The 23,560-nt window shown below is 41.0% G+C and overlaps 1 long non-coding RNA gene across 1 annotated transcript; it reads right to left on the minus strand.

Moving 5' to 3' along the window:
- Window positions 1-1,008: 1,008 nt before the first annotated feature.
- On the minus strand, window positions 1,009-6,503 carry LOC138106025 (uncharacterized). Its single transcript, XR_011148885.1, has 2 exons — window positions 6,437-6,503; window positions 1,009-2,973 (listed from the first exon to the last, which is right to left on the minus strand). It is a non-coding gene; the product is annotated as an uncharacterized lncRNA (long non-coding RNA).
- Between the last annotated feature and the right edge of the window lie 17,057 nt (window positions 6,504-23,560).

The following is a 23,560-nucleotide window of genomic DNA, read 5'->3' on the forward strand; positions in this document are numbered from 1 at the left end:
CTCCAAAACTACCAGAGTTGTTTGTTTGATTTTGGATGGCAAAGCAGCATTATTAGAACATTATGTTCCTTCATTTTCCTTTTTTTTTTTTTTTTTTTTTTTTTTTTTTTTTCTGGTGAATATAGTAAAAAAAAAGGAAAAGGAAAGAAAAAAAAAGGGAAAGGAAAAACGTTTAAAAGTGTAAGGAAAAGGAATTTCTCTTCCTCTGTGAGAAAAGTTGAGAACTGATGGCCATCTATTTCTGATAATTTTGTTGTTTGTGCTTAACTGTAGTGCTTTTAAAATGAGCTGTCACAGAGCCCACTCTACCTCCACACAGCTGCCAAAAATATCCCTGTTCAATCTGCTTTTGTGTATTTTGGAGGTTTGTTCTAACCCACCAATTTTCCTTCACGAAGCTATGTATTGGCAGTATTTGGCAAAATTTCCTGTGGAAAAAAGAGGCATTGAGACTGGATTTCTATTGTTTATTTGTCTGGGGACATGGGGGGGGCATGTGAGGCGGGTCAGGGGCAGAGCAGGAAATTGCTCATATCTTCTTAAGCACACTCTATAACAGCTGTCCTTTCATATAAGGCAGCCACACATAGAGGGAAGTGATAGAAAAATGCAGCCATAATCCCACTGAATCCAGCTAAGAGCTGGCTGTATAGTACAGTCTGTACCTGGGAAATGCCAGATGTCTATACATCCAAGAGTGCGGAAATTGCCATTGAAATTACGTGTTTGTCCAGCTAAACAGCTCCCAGACAGGAATGACAATCACAGGGGGTTATTATTAGATGTGTGGAGTGGTCCCAGCTCCAGCCAGGGGAACCCAAAGCATCTGTGCAAATCGGCTCTGTGCAGACTGGTCTGTTTGTCCCTGACTCCAAAGGACTTGCACACAGCCCAAATCTGTTTCAGATTAGCTCTTCTCTCTCTCTCTTTTTTTTTTTCTTGACCCAGTTTTTTCTGAAAACTCATCAGGTGTGATGGAAGGAAAAGTGGAAACTTAACAGTGCCATCTAATGGGTGTATTATTTTATTGCCTATTAGTGCTAATTTTAGAAATTAAGAGAGAAAACAAACAAGAGCAATAGATCTCAGTGGTCTAGGATGTTCAAAGTCTCTTTCCTATAGTCTGGGATTTTTTTTTCAAGGGAATCTAAAATACAAAGAAAACTAATTTACCTCTGTTATTTCTCTGATAACAGCCTGGACAGCTCAGCATTGATGAATTTTGGACAATTTTTCTTGTTGGGGTGGGTAATACAGATGAAAATTACTTTGGAAAATGGGGAATAAACAGCTGGGTCAGGTTCATTTAAAGGTTTGCTTTCAAGTCCAGGTTGCTTCACAAATAAAGCAAACTAAAACCAAGGAAAAACAATCAGAAGTTGTCTTTATCATATGGCATTGATGTTGTCGAGGAAACTTCCCAGCCTGCCCATTCACAAGACTCTGGCAGTCCCACTCCCAATGCCAGAGACTTAAACTGTTTGGACCAAAGCCCATACACATGGGCAGCTCTAGTGAGCCCACAGATCCCTGCTTGACTCCCTACAAATTGCCCTCACACCACCTTACCAGTTCAATGCCAGGTTTCCCATATTAGTCTCAGATGTCTCATTCCAGAAAACCGTTTAATCATGGTGCAATTACACAGAAACAGTTCAGGCTGGGTGCCTCCAAGGAGGGTCCCCAACAAAGAAACCTTGGGTTTTTATACCCTCGCAGTCTCCCAGCACAAGTCTCACTCTTCCTCCTGAGTCTTCAGCTTCTGTCCCCTCTCTATGTCTGTCCACCTCACTGGCATCACCAGTCTTCATATCAGTTCTTATCCAAAAGATCAGCAATTCCTGCTCCTGCTGAGTCTCCCAGCTTTCATTCCTCTGGCTGGCATCGCCCATCTTCATGCCCTCTGTTATCCGAAACAGTCCACGGACTCTTGTCTCAATCTGCATCTTGTGAGCTGAACTACCTGGACCAGACATATTCCTCAACAAGCTCAGTTGCATTAGAAAGATGAGGAGTCTGAGAAAAAATGACAGCTAAAATCTTCTGGGTGCACTGAAGTCCATCCTTCTCTTACTTGGGTTTGCAACATGACCTTGGAAGACTTCTTGAAGGGAAAACACAGATACCTGTTTTCAGAAGAGGTTTTTTGTCTGCATGTTTTAGTCATGGATTACAAGTATCTTTTAGCTGGAAGGCCATGGGTAGATAAAAGTGGAAGCAGTGGAGAAGGAGTGTTGATGGCTTTTAAACACTCATTACCAATCAAGTGATTGTCTCAATAATGTCGTTTTGTGAACATCCCTACAAGGGGCTATGCAGATATTAAAATATTTTTCTCAGTGGAGATTCATACATTTAAATGTTGTGGCTCCACAAGGCTTTTTTGTTTGTAGCCGTCTGTTTGTGTGGTAAAATCCTGTCATCATCAAAATGAAACATTGAGTATTTTATTCTCTGTTGGTGTCATCTGAGATGCAGACCTGAAAATGTGGATTGACTTCTGCCATCTCGAGCCATTCCACTGAAAGGCATGATCCTTCCCATCACACCCACCAAACCCACTATGCCAGCAATTTGCTACAATTGCATCCCTGCAACCATGAAATGAAAACAAATTTACTTCATAAGACATTTTTAAAAGTTAGTGATATTATGATATTTCAGATATAGTAGTGTAGCTGCAGAAAACAACAAAAAACAGTAGTGTGCATAACATGTAATTGCACAATCCAAATTAAATTCACATCTGCGTTTGGCTTGAGGCAAAACACCAGAGCAGAAAAATGAGATCTGAAGATGCTATGATGCTCCACAGGCAGATGAGATCTTCCTTTGGAGAAAATGAGCCATCTTCTGAATATGTAGAAAAGCACCACTTTTCTGACAAAGTGAATGAGGGCACAGATCAGTTTGGTCTTGTTCAGGTTTCTGGAAAACTATATTTTATACTGGCTCATTTAGCTCTTCTTACCTCTAAAATGAAAACAATCAGATGTTAAGTCTTTGCATTAGCGCCAAACCATCTCTCATTCTGGTTTCATTTAACAGCTCTTTATAAGATTACTTGTTTCTTCCCCAAAGAAGTTACGATTTAGAGAAAATCAGGTTGTATTCCTCTTTTCTAATTTAAAACCAGATGGTTGTCTCAGTTAAATCAAAGTGTATTATAATTTAGGGATGTTACACTTTGACATTATGTTTGCCTGTGGGATGCAGCCCTCCACAGGACAGATGGTTGCAGTATTATAAACTGACTCCCTTCAGAGGATTTCTGATGACCCTTCTGAAAAATCTCTCTCCTGCACAGTCCCAAAGTCTGCAGCAAGAACAGAAGACACTGGACACTGGCTATAGAAGTCTTGAAATGAGACACTGTGATCAGTCAATCATAGAATCTCAGAATCATTTAGGGTGAAAGAACCTCTAAGATCACCAAGTTCAACCATTAACCCAGCACTACCAGAGTCCATCACTAAACCATGTCCCCAGGTGCCACATCTACACACCTTTGAAATACCACCAGGTTGTTGAACACTGGCAGCCTGTTCCAACGCTTGACAACTCTTTCACTAAAGAAATGTTTCCTAATACCCACTCTAAACATCCCTTGGCTTAACCTGAAGCCATTTCCTCTTGTCCTAGTGCTTGTTCCTAAAGAGAAGGGGCCATCATATCCTATGACATCACTGGCCCCCAATTTGAGAGTAGGGCAGCATACCAGAGTAATAGAGGAGGTGATCATTTATGTAGTACCATGCTTGGTTTTATCTGTTTTGCTTTTGTTTTACTGTTTCCAGACAACTTACTGTCATTTGCTGTAATCAATATAACTTTATTTCCTTGATTTCAAGGCAGGAAATTATACTGACACCCCTTGGAGAGGATGATGTGATATTTATGCTACAGTTCTGAGTCTTTCTCCCAGATCCAGCTTCCTTCACAAGGGAAATTGATACTGAAGTGATGTTTTAGTGATTTAAATAGTATCAGATGGGGTTTGCTGGAGAAAAAAGATAAAAACAACTCACAAGTAGCAATTTACCCAACAAATCTGTTTTGTGTAAACAATAGCTTATTTCAGGATTTTATATAAACTGATGCCTGGTTAAAAGGATTTCCCATGTGGCCATAACAAATATAGTTCCTTCCATTAGCACTTCTGGTGGGGTGGGGGAGCTTTTTGTAACATGAGAGGAACGTGTGTTTTGCTGGATCACCACTTTTCTATTCATACCTGCATGGCAGAGCACCCTGACACAGCTAACAGGTGTTAAAAGGAATTCATGTTTTTGTATAATGGTGTAGCAGCATCTGTCACTGCACACAAATACAGGGTTTCCCTTAACAAACACCAAAAACCCAGTGCAGACAAAATCAAGCTTCCACTATGGAAAAGCTTTTAAAATTCTTTTGAAAAACTTGAAATCTGTTCAGTTGTTTTTGTTCTTAAATACTCCCAGTCAACGGAACAAAACCCATCTGATATAATGCAAAGTTATTCAAGGTAATTCTAAATGTTGCCTCTTCTGAAGGTAAAACCACTTTGCAATGTGGCTTATTTTCCCTTTTCTCCTCTCTTCCCATTCTTTCCTTTTCCCCTTCCTCATCCTTTTTCCACCATGCCATGGAAGTGGATTCTGATTTACCTTGTCAAAAGTTCCACTGGAATGGGAACACAATGTTGGGCCTTCTTTTCCTTTTAGTCAACGATAACATAAGCTAATATGATAACATGTTTAAAGGCAGGTTACCTTGGATTTGGGTCATCTTTCCTTCCTGCAGAGCAGAGTTTAGCTAGGAGGTTTCCAAAACCTGGTCTGAAGTCAGTCTGTGCCTTGGTTCCCTTTGAGGAAATGTGGGAGTGGTGGTTCCTCATGATGCCAGATTTTTATGTGTGTCTGTGACTTGAACTTTAGACACCAGCACTTTGTACTGTTAGGCTGGTCTAAAAAAGAGCCATAACATTCCCAGGAGACTTGACGTTATCCCTCTCATACACCTGCTCCAAAGGAGTGTTAGATACCAGATGTCCACCTGGAGTCAAAGCCCAGGCCACAGCTCAAGACTGGTCCCATCCCAACCACTTTGTGCTTGGCCATGGTTTGTCTCACTTGTCCAAGAACTGTTACCACCTTGGCTGAGCTGAGCATCCCTGGGCTGTTCCCAGCTCTGGAATTCAGATTAATTAATCAGGCACCCCCATCCAGATCCCCACACAAGGAATTTCTAGTAAATTTTAAGTCAAAGATACCTTATATACAGGAAAGATGGCTTTCCTGCATGTTCTCATCACTATTTCCTATTAACTGACTTAGTTCTTCCCCCACTGTAGACCAATTTTAGGCCTCCAATACCTAGTTCATGCCTTCCCCTACATGGCAAAAAACATAAAAGTTAAACATTTCCATGGCTCAGTGAGCGTCACTCCTAGAACATTAAGCTTACCAACTCTGAAAAGGTAGCTTTGATGCCTTCCTTTAACATAAAAACCAGAGCACATGAAACTCTTACTTATTGCTCCAGTGAATTTTAGTATTGTGGGTGGAAATAAAAGCTTAGCTAAAGCATGGTGAGAAACCTCTGCTGTGCTGTACTGTATCCTCTGGGCACACTTTCCCTAGGGCTATTCCCTTCTCCTTTCCACGGGATCTGTGCCAGACCTGTCATCATATCAGCTGGATGTCTTGCAGAGGAGGATTAGCAGCTGTCGCACGGCTGCTTTCCATTTTGTTCTCCTGCCTGAGGAAAGCCAGGCTGTCACCCTTACACAAGCACCAGATCTGACTTGATTCATCATTTCTCAGAAACACGTCTCTACTCTTGTATTGAGTGTACAGAAAATTATACTCTACTAAATAAATCAGTCTTTCTTTTTTTGTTTCTCTTCCCCACTTGCCTCCCTCCATCCCTCCCTTCACTCTCTCCCTCCCAGGTATACATGTACGAGCTGCACTGTCTATTCCACCTGCAAATCCTGTTGTAAGCTCTCAGCTGAAGATCAGTAGAAAGAAACTGCCACATAGTTATTGTATTTTTAGTGATACATGGGTCAAAGAAGTTACAAACAACCCCTAACAGAGATCCCTAAAAAAAGTTCTGCTAAATGATGCAGAACTTGGATATTAATCTGGACATGCAGCTGAGGCTTTTTTATTCTCTTTGTTATTTTGCTCTTTTTCTTTTTTTTCCTCTCAAAAACTTTCTGTGAGGACTGTGAGAAAATTAACTGGCCTAATCATAGGTGCATCTGCTTCATTAGACCAGTCTTCAATCAAACACAAAAGGGAAATGTAACTTACTCTCCTTTGGTAAAACAAAGTTCAATAAAATGTTCTGGGCTGACGACAGACCCAGGGCATTAATGCATTTCATCTTCTACAGTGGCTTCTTCCTCTATAAAATTACCACCCCTAACCCACTTCGAAGAAAAACATACCCAAAAGTCAACCTTGTCTTGAAAGCAGACATCACTGCTCTGATCAGGGTGGCTTCTCCTCAAGGAGGAAGGTAAAACAGGCTGATTTGTCCTGCTATACAAGCAGCAGCTGTGCTCTCCTAAAGCAAAAACTGGCATGAGATCTGTGGAAGGGAAAGGCAGGATTTGTTCTTTTCTCCCCTCTCCTGGCAGGTGTAACAGCAATACAAAAGTGTCAGAAGGCTTTGGCTGCAATAACAGCAGAGAAAGAAGTGGGGGAAATCTATAAAGGAATTAGAAACAGGAGGATAACATAGTTCTTGTTTTCACCACAGCTTTGTGTATGTGTGTGCATGTGTGTACAAGGGATGGAGAGGAAATAAAAAGACACTTCCTTCTGCTTAAAGCTTTTTTTAAGCATGACTTTTGAAAACTTACTCCTCCCCACACACCGGGTATCTTGTAAGAAAAGTGTTTTTCCCTCACAGTGAGATCTCAGAATTAGTGCTTACCAACACAGCATGCATCATCAATCATGCATTGCCCATTCTTTATTGAGTTGCTGCCTTTACCATGTCAATATTTTTCCATTTTATTAAATCCTTTTGATTTTTGATTATTCATTTCCTCATACACTCATTTCTTCACAGTTTGCTCTGGTTGTGGTCTGCAGCTTTCAACAGAAATAGCACAAAACGTCCAGCATCTCAGAATCAAAGAGCTTTCTTTGAGAAAATAAAACTAACAACAAAAAAAGCAAATAAAGCCCTTCATATAATACCTTTCATATCCCCCCAATAAGAAATTCACTGTCACACAGTGTTCTTCACTCAGACATTATCATAGTTTGGATGGAGAAGGACTAAATGTATTTCAATATCCCATCTTTAATCTCCTAAGATTAAGCCTTAATAATCATGGAATGAAGTATCCTGAAGGAAAGGGAGGGGGAGAAGGGAGTAGGACATGGGCAACTCAGTTGTTTCATTTCTTGTATTTTATATTAAAATATTTACATAGTAATTGAATTTGCATTCCCTCTTTCACAAGGTGAGTCTTAACACTATTGTAAAGGTCTCTCTCTCTCTCTCTCTCTCTCCATGAGAAGGTATAGCAGAATTCCTGGAATTCCTGGTGTCTCTATCTGCTAGACATGGAAATGAGGAGAACTAAGCATTCCTTGCAGTATGTTGGAGGATTTGGAACACTGAATTGCCAAAAGAAGTGAACCCTGAGAAGAAATTGAAGTCTCAGGGGAGCCCAGACGTAAACTCCAAAATCTTTGAGGGAACTGTGTTTTCAGCCCCTTTCTCAGCACTTGGCTTTTGCTACACTCTGTTCAAGATAATGTCTTTTGCATGTCCCATTACTATGTTCCTAACTCTTCATCTTCACTGTGCAGGGAATCCAAGCATCTCCTTCAGGGTAATGAATTAATTTAGGAGCTGGGGAACCTGGATCTCTTAGGTTTCCAGTGTTCATTTCCTTCTGCAGAACCCTGGAGGAGTGATTCCACCTTTGCTCTGCTCTTGCCAGGAATACACACCAATTTAATCATTGCTAAGACTTCAGCGGGTACCAGAAGTATTTATTGCAGTACAATATATTAGCTCATCCATAATTTCTGACAGAGTTTTACTGCTTTTTGGCAGTACCAGGAAAAGAGAAGCTGTCTGATACTGGTGTGATGCCTTAGGTTCTAATTTTTATATTTTTCAAATCCTGTACTGCCTAGTGTGTAACTGAAGTTTCTTGTGGCCTGTCAGCTACTGTTCTCTCATGCTGGTTAGACATAACAAACCCTCTCTAGGTTTCTACCTCAAGGACACCAGGCCCCAAAATGTGTAAACTAAAAGCCTCTGAGAGGGGGGCAAACTTGGGGTAGTTACATCATTAACTGAAGTTATAATTGGACAATTAACCCTGATATGCAAATGAACCAAACTTACAGAAGTGTGAAGAACCCATGACCCAGGGTTCATCCTGGGTGTAGCCTTTGGCCTGCTCAGGGTGTACCTTTGAAGGCTCTTCAAATAAATACCTGCCTTTATTCCCTTATTCTTGTCCAGTCTCTGTTTTTAGGTGGCCATCTCAGGCATCAGTGTCTGCCTAGAAAAAGGCATTGAGCATGGGACTCAACTCAAAACTTCTCAGAAATGTAGGTCAAACCCATGCTAACACCACCAGCACCATTATAAGGAGGTACCAGCATCAGCCTGCCTTTTCTGGGCTCCCAGAGGTAAGCAATGAATTCTGCTGCTGACTTTGTGTGTGCCTGGAGCATCATGTACTGGCCCTGTGCTCAGTGCTGAGAAACTTCCAGCCCAGGGGCTGCAAGGGGACTCTCAAACCCATTTCACAGCTCCACTGACCACAGCACCAGCCCAACACTACAGAGTGGGCAGGAGAGACTGAATGTGCCACAGACAGAGGGAGAGCAGCAGACGACAGTGTAATTACATAAACAAATTGGTGCATCCCCTCGCTTTTTGACCCAAACTGGAAAGGATCCTGCAACAAACAGCATGTAATTTCTCCCACCAACCAATCATAAGAGACAAATAATACCAGCTCACTAAAAGACAGAAAACTGCTGCCACTTTCAGATCATAATTTAATTAACTGTGATTTTCCCAACAAGCACCTTTTTTTTTTTTTTTTTTTAATTACTATAAAGTAATAACTAGGGCTGATTCCATAGGCTTCAAGGCTTTAAGGACGGTAACAACTTAATGAGGCAACTTACATCGTGTTTATCCTCCCTCTGCAGGTGCAAACACTCCACGGGCTCCTGGGCAAGAGCTGAGAAAGGAGCCAGCCCACCCAGGATTCAGGATGCAACTTAGACCTTTCTGTGAGCAGATCCAAGTCAGCCAAAATAGCCTGGGGCTTTTTCTCACGTGGTTTTTAGTGCCCTGGACCTTTTTCAGAAGTGCAACTGTTTTAGAACCTGGCAAAATTAAAAACGTAGACATTTTGTCAACGGCCTCCACTCTGCCTCCCTTTCCTCCCGCAGAGAGATCCTTTGCTAGTTTTTTTTTTTCTATGTCTGAGGCTTGGGGATAGGTTCCCTGTAAAGTGTGCCATGATTTTAAGTTAATAGTGCCATCTAGTGATGTAGGAGACAATGCGTGTCAGAGCCACCAGGCAGAGCTTCAGGACTCCAGGGCTTCCCCAGGAATAAAACATCTCGTGTAATATTTAATAATATGTCAGGGCGACCTGTGCCAGAAGCAGGCAGAGTCCCACACCCTGCTAACAGCTGCCCTGGAAGTGGGAGCAAAGGTTAGGAGTCAGTACCCAGAGCTTGGGAAAAAAAGAAAACCCACTGAGATCTGTATGTGAGGTTTTAGGATACTTTCCTTAACAAATACAAGAAGGGGAAAAGGTAAAAAATAAGGTACTGTGATGCTCTTGAATATTTCTGGCATGTATATGCACCTATATTCCACAAATATATATATTCAACACGCACAGATACAGACACAGATATAGATATAAATAGATGTATAAATATATAGATATACAAAATATTAATAGATGCATCTATCTGTAAATAGAAGCATCTGTCTCTCCCCTGTGGCATATATAAATATCTGTTGAATCCTCAAAATTTAGCAGCCCCGTTACCAGAGTCTGTATTTCATTATTCTATCCCAAATAGGGGAAAAAGACAGGTGGACATATACACAGAGTAGCCAATCCCAAATGCATGACCATTTGAAGTTTTTCACTATGGAAAATTAATCAACTGCATGTAAAATCTCAGGGACTCTGATACACCCCAGAGGCTGAATTTTCAAAAGTAGGTACAATGAAAGTTTATTCTCACTCCCCTTTTGAACCTTTTCCTCTGTGCTCTCTCCATGTGCCTTTCAGAGTTTGCCTTCATGCCTGTCCCTTAATATATGAAGGACCTGAGGAGTTCTGCTTAAGCCCAAAGTATGCAATGACAACACTTTGTGTGATTTATTTTAATGAGAAGGCAAAGCACTATTATGCAGCCAGATTCCAAGCAAATCTTTCATTCCAGCTGCTACAGGAGGATGCTGGATGATACATTTCTGTGCCTTCTCTCAGCTGAGGGAATGAAAGAAATAAAAGTTGTTCTCAGTTTCCTGAATGAAAGACAGGAAAAGTGAGTCTTAAAAGAAGGTTTCCAGGGGCTTGAACCAACACGCTTGCGTCAAAGTTCTAAAAGGAGACCTGGTTGCTCTTTTCTTGCCTTGTGTTTATTCTGTACTTCATGCTTTGCAGTTTCCCTTAGTGACTTCCAGTAGCTGGGGTAAAAAAAAATCTGATTATTTTCCTTTCCTTGCTCATTATTTATTTCTGTTTTTAGTTACTGGTGGTATTTGTCTGTTTGTTTCCTTGTTTAATTCTGACGTGAGAGTTTACCCAGGGGTGCAGGGTGGGATGTGTTGGTGATGGGAGTGAAACAGAATTTCCTCCAGAATCTGTATGGCAATTCTTCAACATGCACTCAGGGTTGAAATGTTTCTCAGGCTGAAGGCAGAAGGCAATTTGTAGGACGAAGTTTTGCAGACCTGTAAAGTACAGTTTGCTTATTTAATTTTTTTCCTAAATCATTGCTGATTTTGCAGAAGGTGAGTACACTGGCAATACCCAACATCTCTCTCAGCCTTTTTCTTTGACACTTCATATTTGGAGATTTTGGTCTCACACTGTAAAATTTAAGTTTCATGTAGACTCTTTGAAAGTGTTTTTTGCCTCAGGGTTTGAAGTATGTTTTGCTGACCAAACATTAATTGCATTGTTCCCTGTGACTTTGAGGAGTGGACTTTATGACCCCACAAGTCATCTTTTACTCCTAAAATTGTTTTCCTTCCTATTATTTTTTTGAGGCATAGTTTTCTTTAAATCTTGAAATAGCTGCAGCATCTAGCTTAAAATCAAGTTGCAAAACTAGCATATGATCAAAGAAAGCCTGGAGATATATATCCAGGGACTCGATTTCTCTCTCTCCCCTCACCATTTGTTGCCCCAAATTGCAGAAAGTAGATGTACTTCTGGAAGACTCTGTCTGAAAGGCTTGTCTGAGGAACAGCACATGTCTCTAGTGAGGAGCTGCAGGATCAACGTGTTCTTTGCATGATTCAGGCAGGGAAATTATGTATATATGTGGCACACAGTGACTAAGCAGAGTCCTGCAGCCTCTAAGGATCCTGCAGAAGAAACTTCACGCACCCTGATGCATGTAATTTGTTCCACAGGGGGCTTGGGTTTTAACGGTTATGTGTACCCAACAGAAATGCCTCTCAATTATCCTGATCAGTGGGTCTTTTGGTTGCAGAGATCAGTTTGAAAGCTCTGATGTTTTGTCAGAAGAGGCAGAAGATTTCACACCATTCTGAGTTGCCATTTGCCTGCAGGTGAAGTGCATTACTGTGCCAATTAGAGCAAATTATGAATGGGGTGACCTGCCACGACATGGAGATGTCAGGCAGAATTTAGTTTGCCTTTGCAGAACAGAGAAGGTAGATCCCACACTAGTATCTGGGATTTTCATATCTGGCTTTTCTGCAGCCTTTGGATGTAGGTTTCCTGACTTTACCTTTTGAGGGGATGTGTTTGGGATCACATCTGCACGAGGTACTGTAGTGCTGTGGGTCGTGGGTCGTGGCAAAGGCTATGCAGTGACACATGCACCAGTTGCCTTCCCTTTCCCTTCCCAGTATGGATCAGCATTGCCTCTGTCCCCAGTGAACAGGCCACAGAGAACCACAGAATGTTTGGGTTGGAGGGGACCTTAGGGTATTTTAGTTCCAATCCCCCACTAGACCAGTTTTCTCAAAACCCCAGCCAATCTGGCCTTGAACACTTAAATAAAAATATAAACATCTGCCTGTATTTCCTGCAGATTTTTGTAGTTGGTTTTTTTTTATCTGAAGTCTAAATTGAGAACCAGGCTCTATCCCCTGCCCCCCAAAAAAGCTTCATTCCCCACTTTCCATCTATTTTTTCTTGAGATCTTTGGCAAATCCATTATGTCAGGAGATTTGGAGTTATCCAGGGTTCTTTGACATGTTTTCACCTTCTGTGTGTGCTCTTCAAAAAGAGCATCAGACTAATAGGTTGGTAGGCAAAGCCTGTATCACATCAGCTCTGTGACATGCATTGTTCTCATCCCTCAGTGTACATGTGTGCTCAGGAACTGTTGTTCCCTGCCTGTCTCAAAGTACTTGTGTCAGGTTTCAAAAGAGGGATGTGCAGTCATGATGACACTCTTGTTTGGAGAAGTGGGTGTGAAACTTCTACAGAGACGAAGTCACTCCTCTAAAGCACAGAGCACTTGATTCCTCTATGCCTGTGCTTTGGCCTCTTGCCTTCTGTATCAATCAAAAGATAAGAGACTGAATATGATCTCTCTGCACACTCCTGGACATACAACAGTGCCCTGCTTGGCTCGAGGTGAGGGGAGAATAAAGCAATGAAGCATCTCAAAGGCCAAAACTCAAACCCCTGTCTTAGCCTGGGGTTGCCACCAGTGCACCATGCCCTGCAGGTCTCTCTGAGGGTAGAGGATTGGAACCAGGTGGTTTTAGGGTTCCTTCCAACACAAATCATTCTGTGATTCTGTGTTAGGTGAGAAGAATACCCCACAATTTTCACAGTCATCCAGCAACCATATCTAAGGGTCCAAATATTTAAATTAGAAGGCTCTAGGCAGGACAATGGTCTTTAGTTCTCATATTTAGTCTGTGCAACGGCCTCCTACGCCTTATGGAGAGATTGAGGTGTATATTACATATGTACAAATGTATCCCAATGCTGAGATTCACATCTTTTCCCATTGACTTCAGAGGGAGCAAGAATCTCACAAAAAAAAAAAAAAAAAAAAAAAAAAAAAAAAAAAAAAAAAGTGGAATTGTAAATAAGTAAAAACCTGAGTAAACACAGAATGTGTTTTTATGAGTAGAGGTATAATGGTATAATGATCCTTTTAAAAATGCAGTATCTTTGGATTATCAAATCCAGTTTTTGAAAATAAACCCTCTTTGGAGCCATTTCAGATTAATATGGTTGGTCTAATTAGTAGTGGGTTTATCACATTCCCCTCTTATTTAGAGGAGAATACATTCTGAAAGGTTGCAACCTTTGTTTAAGTTCATTAAGGTTGTATGTGCCATTACAATTACAAAACTTATACTTTTGCTTATTCTTTGGGGAAAAAAAAGAAAGATATCTACTTGGAATATCTGGCACATTCAGATTTTTATATATTCACACCATCAATACCTTATCTGCTTGTCTCTACTCCTGCCTATATTTGTAGGAAAAAACCTTCAGCCCAGAACTAAAAAAATACTACAAGCATCACAATTTCTTTACCCTTTGATAGCTCATGAAAGAGAGCATTTACAAACACAAGTCTTGCTTTTTATAAGACTCTTACCCTCATTTTCAGCTATGATGCCAGACTGAATCACAGCTGAGCAGGGTTACAGCTGCCCTGATTCAAACTCTGTCCCAGCAGCTTGGAAGGAGGTGTACAGAACTTAACAGAGGGCAGTGGTGGGAACTGATATGGATCACAAATGCAGAAAAAGAACTTAATATTTACTATTAGAATCATGAAATGGTTTGTGTTGGAAGGGACTTCAAATATTATCTCATTCCAACCCCCCTGCTATAGGCAGGGACACTTTCCACGAGATCAGGTTGCTCCAAGCCCCATCCAACCTGGCTCTGAACACTTCCAGGAATGGAATATCCACAAGTTCTCTGGGAAACCTGTGCCTGTGCCCAGTCTGGCTGGGTTTTTTAATCTGTTACAGACAAGTGATGCTTTTAGCACAAAATATCTTTAAACCATCCATGTAAACCAAAATGAGCCATTTAAGTTTTTCATTTTCCCATCCTTCCTTCAAGAACAGTATGATATGCATGGTACAGTGTGCACAAACACACATGCAATTACAGTGACACCACGTGATTCAAACCTACACATCTCTCCTAGAACCTCATGCTGGGATGGTAAAGGACACTCTATTCCTTGGGTCCTCACACAGTATAAAATAAAAGACAGAGAGGAAGGAAGAGAATAACAATGAGAAAAAAAGGAGATCACCAAGTTCAAATGATTCCACCACAGAAAGCTGTTGATACAGGGAAATTGAAATAAAAGAACAGGTAAGTGGAAATAATAATAAAAAAACCCAAGCATAACATTCTTCCTGTATTAAGTCCTGGACAGAATTTATTTTCCATTTATTTGAGTGGAATTGGAGTTTCAGAGCACAGTCTGATGCCACTGAAATCACCAAGAAATTTCATAACAAATGAGAATATTGTTAAGCAAGGTAGGGCAGCATGGGTTAACCAGGACCATACTTGAGGACTCTACAAGGATGGACTTTCAAGCTTATTTTAGAGCAAAGAGGTGGTAAGATGACCATGATGGACATTTAAAACAGAGAAAACAAGGGTAGAGACCTGCATCTACAAAAGGTGTGAGCAGTACTGTGGTGATGGTAATGCCCTTCAACACATCCATTGCTGAGCTAAAATTCTGTAAAAGCATTGGGAGATTCTCAGAATTAGCAAGCCAATGACAGAGAAGGGAGGCATTCTAATTATTTAACTGAAAGTGAAAAAGAGAGAGAAAGAGAGTAAAGAATGCATAAAGTTTAAAAAGAAGGCAATTCCAGAGAGCATTTTTTTTCTTTAAAACTAAGGAAAGAGCATATTGTGAACAAAAAAAAGGACACCATTAATGCAATTACAGATTTAGACTCATGTTGTAGACAGAATTGGGCCAGTTGTTACCAGAAGACCCAGCATTCATTATAACTCACTTAGAAAGGAAAATCAAGCTGTTGAAAAAATAGCAAGCCAGTGGAAGGAAATTAGGACCCCATGAAAAATAGGACAGGAAGGATAATAAAAGACCCAGCCAGGGCTTTATATCTTTCTTCTTTCTCTCCTCATCTTCACACCCAGCTCCCCAGGAGGAGACACCTTCTCTGATCAGTGCTTCTGTTCCCTCTTGTACCCTGGAAGATACCCTAAGGTAAAAAATGGGTTGCCAAGTCAAGAGCATTGTTTCAGTAGGAATGAGGTAAAATCAGTCATGTGCCGCTTAGTGTATGGAATAATAGTTTCATACTAGCCTTTTTTGGCCTGTTCTTGGTGTAAATACTGGCAAATAAGTCATGAAAATGAAAACCATATTAAAATAAAAAAGAAAAAAAGAAAAGGCAAAGAAATAGTGAACCCATGTAGACGGATTTCAGGATGACCTCAGACATGGATGCCTTTGTTCTGCATTGATCCAAAGGCTTGATTTCCAAGAGCAGAAGGCAGGCAGAACTCTTGTTGGCATCATTTTTTTTCTATGGCTCCATGGGACATTATTTTTGAAAGAATCATCAAAAAATATCAGAATTTAACATATTTCAATCATCTATGCTCAGCTGAGCATGGTAATTATTTCTCTTTTCACAGGTAACTGCTAATTTAGGTTAGTAAATTATTTTCCTTAAATTCTGCAGCCTGTGTATTTTCAGATAGCAAAGGATGTATTTGTTTAACTTCAGACTTTGGCGTGCTGTGGGATCCTGTTCTGCTTGAGAGCAACTGCTGTCATTTGAAAAATAGCTGAAAATGTTCCAGAAAAAGAGAATGAACCCAAACCATGTGGGAGCCTGGATGTCTGTGACTATGGCCATGGCCCTTTCTGAAAGTGACTGAAGGCTCCATGCAGGTTTCAGCACTAAGGGCTCACTTCTGTGAGAAGCTGCCAGAAGCTTCTCCCATGTCCACCAGAGCCAATGCCACAGCTCCACGATGGACCCAGCACTGGCCAAGGCTGCACCCTTCAGTCACAGTGACAACACCTCTGGAATCATGTATTTAGAAAGGGGTAAAGTTACTGCACAATGGCAATTGCAGGCAGAGAGAGGAGGGAGAGTATGTGAGAGAAACAACCCTGTAGAGACCCTCCTCCAGCCCCTGCAGGACTCCATGGTGGAGCAGGTGGATGCCTGAAGGAGGCTATGACCCCATGGGAGGCCTGGAGCAGGTTTGTTGGCAGAACTTGTGACCCCGAGGGAAACACACACTGGAGCAGCCTGTTCCTGAAGGACTGACCCCGTGGGAGGGACCCCACTGCAGCAGTCCATCAAGAACTGCAGCATGTGGGAAGGGCTTACACTGGAGAAGTTCATGGGTGACTGTCTCCTGTGGGAGGGACCTTGCTCTATAGCAGAGGGAAACTGTGAGGATTCTCCCCCTGAAGAGGAAGGAGCAGCAGAAATGTGATGAACTGACTGCAGCCCCCATTCGCTGTCCCCCTGCATCACTGCAGAGGAAGAGGTAGAGAATTTGAAAGTGAAATTGAACCTGGGGAGGGAGGGTTGGATTGAAAATGTTTTAAGACTTGGTTTTATTTCTGATTAGATTGGTAATACATTAAATTAATTTCCCCTAGTCAAGTCTGTTTCCCTGTGATGGTTACTCATGAGTGATCATTCCTGTCCTTATCTCACCCCACAAGCCTTTCATTATATTTTCTCTCCCCTGTCCATCTGACAGAACAGCTTTGGTGGGCACCTGGTGGTCAACCCACCACAGCAGTAGATGCTGGATTGCCCACGCAAATCAATGTACTCAGAGAGTTGGAGCCTTTGGCCTCCTTTTGTGCAAACTGTCTCTTGAAGTAAATATGTGCTGCTATAGAAACAAAATACCTGCCACATGAATTGTGTTGGCAAGGAAAAAAACCAACATGCATTCCTTTAAAGTTCCTCAGGGTTGACCATTCCCTTAGGGAGGATCTGCTGCAGCTACGTCTGTGACTCGTTTATTTATGTCATTGAAATCCCTACAGGAATCATAGGACTAGATGCTCTCCTCCCGAGCCTATCTTCTCCCCCACCGACTGTTTATCCTTCCCCTGTTTTAGACTCACAGCTGGTTCTGAGAATTGAACCCTCTTGCTAGATGTTTAGGTCATTAAAGTCTTTGACTACAGCCACTCTACCCTGCGGCATATTTCTTTTTTTAAGCTTAAGACATCCGTGACAGCATTTCTTTTCAAAGGAAATAGAGGTAGAAGCTTCCAAATTATTTGTTCTCTCACAGTTATCAGACACAGTGTGGATGGACTGAAAACACAGAAGAACTTGCAGGCACCACCCCTCTATTATCATATCCATATCAAAAATACACCCCTGTTTTGTTCCAGCAAGAAGAAAATTGACGTACCTCCAGTCACCCATGCAGTACACAGCATTTGCATTATGAGAGAGTGGTTATCAAATCTGAACAGAAGTTGATGCAAAATTCTAGAGAAAACTGACTTATTTTAGCGTGGCACAGAAATAGTACAGGCAGCACAATGCAAGCCTGAGATATTCATATAGAGGCAACAGCAATAAAAAAATGGTGCCTTCAGTCTTCAAAACATTAGAAACTTACCTTAGTAATTATGTTTGCACATTAGCAATGGATTAGAAACTGAACTACTTCATTATGAAAACTACATGCATTTGTATTCATCACATTTTATCAGCTGAGAGCAGACACTGAAATAACTTGTTTAAGAAGTTGATAAGAATAGGCAGCAAGCCAGCGGCATTAGCCAGGAGTGCAGTTTGGTAACAACATTATGCTACCAATACCCAAGAAGTTCTTTCTTCAGAGTTTGCACTGATATGTTATCTGACCAAAGGCTAAGGAAATAAAATATAAATTAATATACTGAGGAACAGTGAGAGGTGAAGGAACACTGGTTACTTTATCAGGGAAAGCCAGAGCACTGAACCAGCCCATCAGAGAAGGACTAGACCTTTGTCCTTGTCAGGAACCCACCATGAAGTTACAGAAATCTGTGCAGACTAAAGGAGTTATTGCTTAGAGCAGTTAAAAACTTGGGGAAATTCTGCTTTATCAAAGATTTTGTGATAAAAGTGTTGAAAACCTGTTATTGTATCATGTGACTTCAATGACAAAATTTTAATGAATGACTTGATCGTTCTTCATGGCTGGCAGTCAATACTGAAATTTTTTTTCTACATGTCTTGGAGCTCGCTCAAATATAAAACCCTCCCCCAGCCTTCCCTACTTTTAGGTTTTAAGACCATTCATGGCAAACGTTGGAAATTGCTGATGGTTCTGAGCTTCCTGGATTTCTGGAAAGCCTGCCTTGCCTCAGCCTGGCAAACAGAAAAGCTACATTTCGAGCACTGAGTTAGTCACCTCTTGGAAAATCTTCTGTTCTGGAGCTGTGCCTAAATCGTCACAGATGTACCCACACATGACTTGGGAAGGGACTAATTTCCCTTCTACATCAGCTGCCACTTCTTCATCCCAGTGCTGCAGTGACCACGTCTGTTTTGCATCGAGATGGAACATGAAAGCATACATTTATGTGTACTGAGCAGAAGAATTGTGCTTTAAACTGTACTGGACATTCATCATCTTCTCTGTCCCCAGTAGCTATACTGCACTCCCAGGGAATGGCCTTACATTCAAAGATGAGCATCTATTTTCAGTTCTGGTTTGGAGATCAGAGCCTGAATTTTCATAGATTCTTTAGGGGAAAACTTTGTTCCTCAGTTTTATTCCTTGTTTCATTTAATTAATGATATTTTGTTGGTACACGGGTACTCTCAAAAATTGAAGAAAAAGCATTCATTTTCTTCATAAAATATCTATAAAATGATATTCCAGGAATATTTTTTTTCAGATATTAAGCTTGGGATTGCTGTGTTAAATAGTTCCTCAACAGCTTCTTCAACAAAAGTTTATTCTTAAACATTTAATTTCAGATTCTGCAAAGTAGCACAGTGCCATAATCACCATTTAATTGATGTTTTAATCCTTCTGTTTGCCTGAGTGACAGCAAAGGGAATTTCAATTAAACAGCATTTTTGCTGTGATAATATTTAAAAGCCCTCTAAAAGAAAAAAAAAAAATGTATTTGACATTTCACAGCACTGACACCTGCCTGAAAATATAGTATATTATATCTTAATGAAATGTGCCATGAAAATGCATTTTTATGCTCTATACAGCTCTCAGTTGAATTGCAGATTTTTTATCCTTTAAAAAGAAGATTCTAAGACCTAATTGAATAGACCAGGGATTGGGTCACAAGCTTGGTCCATGCTGTTTGTAAAATGCATGGTTTTATTTTTTTGCATAGTTATGAGAAAACTTCTTTATCGAGTTTTGCTATATAATTTTCATGTATAAAATGGCGAAGACATTGACATAATGATGTAGTCTAATGATACCTATGACAAAAGACATAATTTTTGGAGGAGAGGCTGGAAAGAAGCTCTGTAGAAAGAGATCTGGGGATCATGGTCAATGGCAAGTTGGATATGAGTCAGCAGTGCCCTGGCAGCCAGAAAGGCCAGCTCTGTCCTGGGGGCATCAGGCACAGCATCACCAGCCAGGAAACAGAGGGTGTTGTCCCACTCTGCTCTGGGCTGGGGTGACCTCATCTCGAGTCCTGGGGCAGTTTTGTGTGCATCAATATAAGAAGAATATAAAGCTCTTGGAGTGTGTCCAGTGGAGGGTGACCAAGACAGTGAAAGGCCTCCAGGGCAAGACAGGAGGAGCAGCCGAGGTCACTGACTTTGTTCAGCCTGAGAAGAGAAGGCTGAGGGTGCCCTTGTTGCAGTCTGCACCTTCCTCCAGAGGAATAGTGGAGGAGGAGGATCTGATCTCCTCTCTCTGGTAACCAGCAATAGGACTTGAAGTAATGGGGTGACGTTGTCAGGTGAAGTTCAGACTGGACTATAGGAAAAGGTTCTTCACTCAAAGGGTGCTTGGTCACTGGAAGAGGCTCCCCAGGGGAGTGGTCATGGCACCAAACCTACCAGGGTTCAAGCATCATCTGGATGATACTCTTGGTTAAAGGGTTTAGTGATAGGCAGACCTGAAAGGAGCAGGGAGTTGGACTTGATGACCCTTACAGGTCCCTTTCAACTTGACTTACTCTATGATTCTTTGATTCCATGTTTTTCCTATAGACAGTGGCAGAAGTTACTCCTGAAGTTAGCTTTAGCTCAGAAATTAACACATTCCAGTTATAAAGCATGTCTGCAGACATGCTTATTACAATTACCTCATTCTAGTATGTTTCAGAATAATCAATCTCATTTGCTTTCTTCCATCAGCCACTGACACCTCAGTTTCAGTTCAGACCATCCTGAAGCTGACACCAAGATTTGGTTGGCTTCTGTGTTATCAAAGAAAATTGAAGGGGATTTTGTTTGTCCTTTTAAATCAGAGTATGAGAAAAAAACATTATTAATGACTGAATAACTTTATATGCATTTAACTCTGTATTAATGTAGGATATAGTTTCTAACTGAGATCAGTATTGCCCTGGAACATCCTCCAAGTTGATTTGGAGAGGCAGAACATACACTGAGGTGGAGCTCTGTTCTGTGCTATGACCAAGGTAAGATGGGAGGATTTGGGTAGAAAAAGAACCAGTTATAGTAAAAACCCAATGACACAAATAATTTAACATAAAAACTAGTACAGACATAAAACAAACTGCTGCTGATGGGGTGGTATTTACTGTAGTCTCATCTGCAGTTAAGTCTTATCTTGTTTTTCAGCTTAAGTTAGTGACTGACCGTGGGAAAAAAGGAAGTGAAATGAAAGAGCTCCTACTTTTCTTTGAATATGCACAACTCAACAGGGTTGTTCTGGCCTATTTAAGGTCCAACTTGAGTTTCCCTAATTAATTTAATTTATCTTTTCTAGTTAATTCTGTCTTTCTCCTTCCCCTATCAAGATTTCTCTTGACAGATCTTAGAGGTAAATATTAAGGATAAAAAGAGCTTCCTGGGCTGCTGAAAAGGAAGCATGTCCAGCCGGTCAGGGGAGGTGATTCACCCCTACTACTGCACTCTTGTAATACCCCACCCAGAGTAGTGTGTCCAGCTCTGGGGTCCCCTGCACAAGAAACACATTCACCTGTTAGACCAGGTCTAGAGGAGACCACAAAGATGCTCAAAGGGCTGAAGCTCCTCTCTTATGAAGACAGGCTGAGAAAGTTGTTGCTGTGCAGCCTGGAGAAAAGGAGATTCCAGGGAAAACTCCCATCACCTTCCAGTACGTAAAAGGTGTCTACAAGAGAGCTGTAGAAGTACTTTTTACAAGGACATGTAGAGATTAAACAAGAGGAATTATTTTAAAGTGAAGGAGGGTAGATTTAGATCATAAAGAAGAATTTTTTTACAGTGAGAGTGGTGAGGCACAGGAACAGGTTGCCCATTAATGATCTGTGAAGGGCCTTTCCAAAGTAAACCACTCTATAATTATATGAAATCTGATTTCCAAGACTTCTTCCTTTAAATCTTTAGAAAATTTCTCTCTGCAATATTCACTCATTTTTTTTAATTAGTGAGAATCTGTAACCCACCACAACAAATAAAACCAATAAAATAAAAAGGAATAGCCTGGTCAACATCTTTTTTTCAACTATTTGTTTTTTAATAGATTTCCCCCAGTCCCTCAGGAAATGAAACATCCACAGCACCAGCCCACCTACTGTATTGACATATTTCAGTTCATTTCAGCTCTTTGGCTGACTCACTAAAAAATTGAGCAAATTGAGTTTTCAATAAAGCACCCTCTCCCTCACTCCCTTTTGTTCTGTGTTCATTTGCTTCTCTTCTCTGTCAAAAGGAAGAAATTACCACTTAGCAGTTTTTTTGGTTTGCTTCCTTTTGGGCTGTTTGTTGTAGTTGTTTTACTGTTCTTCAGGTATGTTCTGGTATGTGTATCTCAGCTTTCAGGCACACCTCACATCCTGATTTCTCAGGTGCCTCAGTGACAGACACTGCACACTTCATTCAATACAACCAAGCTCTCATCCTAAAGTAGGCTACTTAGTAAATCCATCAAAGTAATAAAATTAGTAATGAAAGGTCATTCTAGGGGTGAGTCTTAATCCTAAGACAAAACAGAAGTCCAGGATACCTCTTACTAACCTTGACACATGACCAATCAAATTTAGTGATGTTATATCACTGTGGTTTCACCATCACTGTAGAGGGAATTCTCAGCAAAATAATAAAGATCTTCCATTGCTGTGTTTATGCTGTCTCCAAAAGTCCTGCTGCTGATTTTTCAGTTACTTATGATGGCATATATGCTTCTTACAGAGTTACAATGGATTACTTCTCTTAAGATGTGACTTTACAAAGGGTAAGGAACAGCTTCAATAAAAGATAAGCAGATTGACTTAAAACAATATACAGAAAAGCAAGACACCTTCTTAGAGAGAATTTGAGGACTGGAACAACACTGGGAGAAGGTCACAGAGTACTGAGGAAGTAATGAAAGAGAGAAAAGTGCATCGTCTGCCTGCCATGGGGTACACAGGTAAGAAGTGCGTATTGCCTCTACTTTGCAAAGAAAAATTGTCTTGGACATAAGGGATGCAAAGAGCAGTGAAAGGGATTGCTCTGAGCTACAGATGTCGGGAGCATGATGTGCTTCACTTGATGTTTCAGGTACCCTGAGATTCACAAATACCTGGAGATGAGGTACCATGGAGGCAGGAGGGAAGGGAGAAATGAGGAGTGCATTGATAGGGTAACATCAAGGGTGGAAACTGATAGCAGGTTTGGAGAAAGCTAATTAATTGCTATTTCACAGAATCATAGAATGCATCAGTGTGGAAGAGACCTTAAAGATCATCTCATTCCAACTCCCCTGCCACGTCCAGGGACACCTTCCACTAGACCAGGTTGTTCCAAGCCTCATCCAGCCTGGCCTTGAACACTCTCAGGGGTGGGGAATCCACAGCTTTTCTGGAAATCTGTGCCAATGGGTCGCCAGACTCAGTAAAGAATTTTTTCCTAATTTCTAATCTAAAGCTGCACTCTTTCAGCTTAAAGCCATTCCCCCAATACAATATTTGTAGTATCTGTATCTGTAAAGAGACTGGACTGCATTTTCCTGATACCAATAAACAGTAATATGTGAAGCTGTGTAAAAAGTTGCTGTTTCACTTTGTCAGGTGCAGTTTGGTGACTGCAGAAATTACATATTACATTCAATTGGGTCATTCAATACGCAATACTTCAGAAAATGTAAAATGGTTTGCTTCCTGCTTATGAAAGAAATCTTCGTCCAAGGTCCTTGCAA

The sequence above is a fragment of the Aphelocoma coerulescens genome, chromosome 2, assembly GCF_041296385.1.
Source record: "Aphelocoma coerulescens isolate FSJ_1873_10779 chromosome 2, UR_Acoe_1.0, whole genome shotgun sequence".
NCBI lineage: Eukaryota > Metazoa > Chordata > Aves > Passeriformes > Corvidae > Aphelocoma > Aphelocoma coerulescens.